Source organism: Ischnura elegans, chromosome 1, assembly GCF_921293095.1.
Source record: "Ischnura elegans chromosome 1, ioIscEleg1.1, whole genome shotgun sequence".
NCBI lineage: Eukaryota > Metazoa > Arthropoda > Insecta > Odonata > Coenagrionidae > Ischnura > Ischnura elegans.
The window spans coordinates 107,943,607-107,948,096 of NC_060246.1; the positions used below are offsets into that span (position 1 = coordinate 107,943,607).

Below are 4,490 nucleotides of genomic sequence, written 5' to 3' on the forward strand. Positions count from 1 at the left end.
TTCGAATTATTTTGTTTGAATAGTGTGACAATGTCGCTGGTAAATCTAAGGGTGAACAATACCATGTATTCACGATTGTAGGCTACCTTCCTACACTAGCAGACGACGTAGTTAACCATTTTCCCCATCTGCTACGCCCCTTCTACATTTGGGACACAATATTTTTTTTTCGAGATAACTCATGCATATGGATTCCAATTCCATAATATTGAGCAGGAACCGAATTAGTATTAATCTTAGCTCAGCTTATATTACCAATTTCATAACTTCGTCACGGTTATGTTCCGCTCAAAGATTGGTTAATTTACCACGCAAGTGTCAAGATCGGTCCCTTTCTTTTTAATTGGATACATCTTAAACGAAAATGACAACGTTTTCTATAGTTCATAGCCGTAATCAATGCGCCATTATCTTTCACAATGTAATTTTCCTCCAGTTCCCTACTTACGCAAACGCATAGGTCGGTGAAAGCAACATGGCCGCCAGCAGAAAGGCATGGCTTCACCCCCCCCACTCCCATTGCCAATCTATTGTATATATCTGTGGCGCTGACGGACGGGGAAGACAAGACAGAAGAACGTCGCGGCGGAGAATAATGCGTCCGTGGCCACAGCGTATAAGTGGCCACGCCGCAGGTATGAAAGAGCGGGCGGCCACGGGGTATAAGTGGTCGCCTCGCATGTGTGTATGGAATGAATGCAATGTAAATAAAATGAGTGAATGGTGTGAATTTATTATCCCTGGTACGAATGAGTATGAAGAATGAAGAAGTGAAGTGAGTGTGTGAAATGAACATTGAACTAAAACATTGCCCGACCGGCCTCACTTCGAGGCCGGCGGTGAAAAGTGGCCCCTAAGTGAGGGGCCAAAAATAATTGTAATAGCTTCCATGGCATTACTAGGGCGGCCCACACTTGGTGGGTCGCCCTCTTGTATCATCCCCCCCCACGAAAGGTGGGGGGATCTGTACCAATCTCATGTTTTGAGCTTACATTGTACATGGCAATATATTCAATAAAAGCAATTTATCTGTTCTTATCAGCTTAATATCTGATACGTCCAGCATTGCTGGACCAGAATATTAATCTGATTTTTGAACATGGGCGGGGTACTCCATCCCTGCCGCGGGTTGGCCCGGTATTGCAGTACCGCCGGGATCGGCCCAACATAAAAGGTTCCAAAAATCAGAAAAGCTGATGAGAACAAATGTTTCTCTTCCTTGTTTCATTTAAAAAATTCCCTTATCGCGAAAAATCGACAAAGTCCGGAGATTCGTGCTCGCGAAAATTACGCCTGCCGCCGGAGAAAGCGAACGAACGCCAGGGAAAAAACGAGAGAGACACGCGATCGCGAAAAAATTCCCCGGAAAATATCCCGGAGTGCTCCGGGCACTCTCTCGCGTTCGCAGCGAATTCGGAGAGAGACGATGACGGCAAATGTCGAAGTGTAAAAAAATGATGTTTTGAAAATATTTCGTGGACTGCAAACTAATTTCAGGAAACGATGGAAAACCAGCGTCTGCTGCAGTGGAATGGGAGGAAGAAACGAACGAAAGAAAAATGAAGGCACACTGGCCACCACTTGACCCGGAACAGGAAGGGGTGGGGGTGCGAAACGCGACACCGTCCACTACACCCTCGGCGAGACCACTGTATCGGTTACACTGGGCCGGGTGTGAGTAGACTGAAAACGCGATTGCTTTTTTTTTCAATGCGTGTGCCGAGTGACCGGGAGAGAAATTGGACACTCGAAGAAGGGGAAGGAATAGAAAAAAATCCGAAAATCGGAATGAAATCACGAAATGATGCCAAGGAAATGGACTGCAAAACGTGAAAATGAATTACTCGAAAAATTATAGAAAATGAAAAAAATTAGACGGAAGCACGGGATCAGAAAATACGCACCAAAAAGACGATGAACGGGCAAGAGAACAAATATCGTTTGAGAAATCGATGGAGAGGATGGACAATGTAACACTACAGAAAAGTGCATCAAATTCAATGCACTGATCCTAGCGCAGAGCCGGGCACAATTTTTCCGGCTCCTCGGCCTTATGGCTAAGAAAGGAGTGTAGTATGGACAGAAGTGGTTCGGCCCACATGAAGGGTGTTATGAACATAATTTTATTTTACAAAATGTTTTGGAAGAGGTCCACAGGAAACGTGGAGAAGTCTGCGTCTCCTTTTTAGATTTGTCTAATGCCTTTGGTTCTGTGCCTCACAGTCACATCTTTCGATCAATTAAGTCTTTAGGCGTCCCCACAAAATTAATAAACATAATAAAAGAAATGTACGAGGGGGCGCGCACGACCGTGAGGACTATCGATGGTGAGACGCAGGCGATACCGCTTAAAGCGGGAGTAAAACAAGGATGCCCGCTTAGCCCAATTTTATTTAATTTAAGCATAGAGTACTTGGTACGCAGTGTTGCTGCATTAAAGGATAATGTAGGCTATCGGGTAAACGGCATTCCAGTCACCGTCCTTGCCTATGCTGACGACGTAGCTCTGGTGTCCAGGAACCGAGACGGGATGATGAAGTTGCTGGATCTTGCCGACCGGATCGCGGCATGGAGCGGGTTAAAATTCAACCCTCGCAAGTGTGCGACGCTCCATGTCGCCGGGGGGTAAGTGAGAGCGACGGAGTTTCGTCTTGGGGGTGGGACTCCAGCTGTAATGGGAGAGGGCGAGGGATACGACTTTTTAGGCATCCCCACGGGGTATAAAGTAGAGCAAACGCCAGGGCGTCTAATCGAACAAATTATTGAAAACATCGACGCGCTGGACGCGTCGTTGTTGGCGCCCTGGCAGAAAATAGAGGCTCTGAACATGTTTTTATTGACAAAACTTGATTTCATCCTCCGGGGAGGTAGGGTTAGGAAGGGCCGTCTTAAAATTTTGGATAAACGGGTTAAGAGGGCCCTGAAGGATTGGATGTACAGTCACTTTCAAAAGTTTTAGGACAAAGTTTGTGGCGCCACTTCTGCTTCTCAAGAAAATTTAGTTTCCCTTACTCCATTTGTTTTCCTTGCTCAGGCACTGCAAATATTTCGCATCCATGTGAAGATATATGAACAAAGAGGGAGAAGTTGCTTGCTAAATTTATCGTTTTGTTTCGATCTTTGATGGATTAAATGATTAATTTCGTGTGCATACTCTATGTCCTTGCTCCGGTTTTCACTGCTGGTCTGATATTATGTATTACAAAATCCTTAATGTCACCAGTCGTGGTGGCGTAGTGGAGTAAATGCGACGTCGTCAAAGTAAGGGTTGTTGGATCGATTCCCCTGCTCGGAATTAAAACCTCAACTTTTTTTCCTTGGTAACTCCTTTCGTATTTAATAATGGGTTTCAAATAATTTAAATTCGCTGCAACCGTTATATACTTTTTTTAATGGTAAATGGTAATATATAAGTTAAGAATTGGGCAAGGGTTGACGTATCATGTTTATGGATTGCTAGTACCCATTTTGAAAATTAGGGATTTGCAAAGGGGTAACCGTAACCCGACGGTAAGGGGCGCATTCAAACCCAGCGTTGGTATTAACTTAATGATTTTAGATTGGCGATGAAGGGTCACGCATAGTTGTTGATTATTGCATTAATTGGTTTAGAAAGCTGTTGATTATTATGATTTTCTGAAATGAGTACCATGCTTCATCACACGTCTCTTGAGACGGGTGATAAAGCACAATGTTCATCACCACAAACCTCAGTCTAGGGATTTGAAATAGAGCTTCGAAATTACACTTTTAAACGCACTATTGATAAAAATTCCCTGGGCAAGACCCCCGGGATGGGCTTCCCCAATATTTTTTTATGAGTCGGCACCCCTGCATATATATCATTATTAAAGATGGCGGAAATAAGGAATTCGCCAATATTTGAATCCTCTTTCAAGTACTGTGTTAAGGCGAACGACAAATAACTTCACTTGCGCGTTCAGGGCACGTTAAAAAAGATAGGGAGTAGAGAAAGCTGGCATCGGCTTTCTCTTGTTCTTAACAAAAGGCGCCAAGGGTCTGAACGTCACATGCGACGGACAGATATTTTGTACTTGCAGTGTTACCCACACACCACACAGGATGGGAACGACATTCAACAGAAAAATGTCCACCACCGCCAGATTTTTGAAAAAAGCCCTCGGAGAGAATTACCTATGCACTGTCAAAACGAAAATTTGTTTCCGTGAAATTACCCACTCATGCTATTCACTTTCCGTAGCAGGCATATAGCGCTAGAGGGTAGTAGAGCTCAATAACCCACTACAACTCTTAGATAATTTCAAGTTTTTTTTTTAACTTAACTGAGAATCGTTCAACAGATAAACCTTTTAATATTGAAAAACGAAAACTAAAGGAATGAAGTAAATTCTATTACCATGACAAATTATAAAATGAATCCCAGGTAAGTTAAATTTGTGGATATCAATCATCTCTCCCCGAATGATCAAATAAAAATGACTTAAAGTGAAAATAATAATTAAATAAAT

At 43.3% G+C, this 4,490-nt stretch overlaps 1 pseudogene; it reads left to right on the forward strand.

The window, feature by feature from the left end:
* The first annotated feature begins 1,005 nt into the window (after positions 1–1,005).
* On the forward strand, positions 1,006–1,171 carry LOC124173763 (annotated as a pseudogene).
* The last annotated feature ends 3,319 nt before the right edge of the window (positions 1,172–4,490 follow it).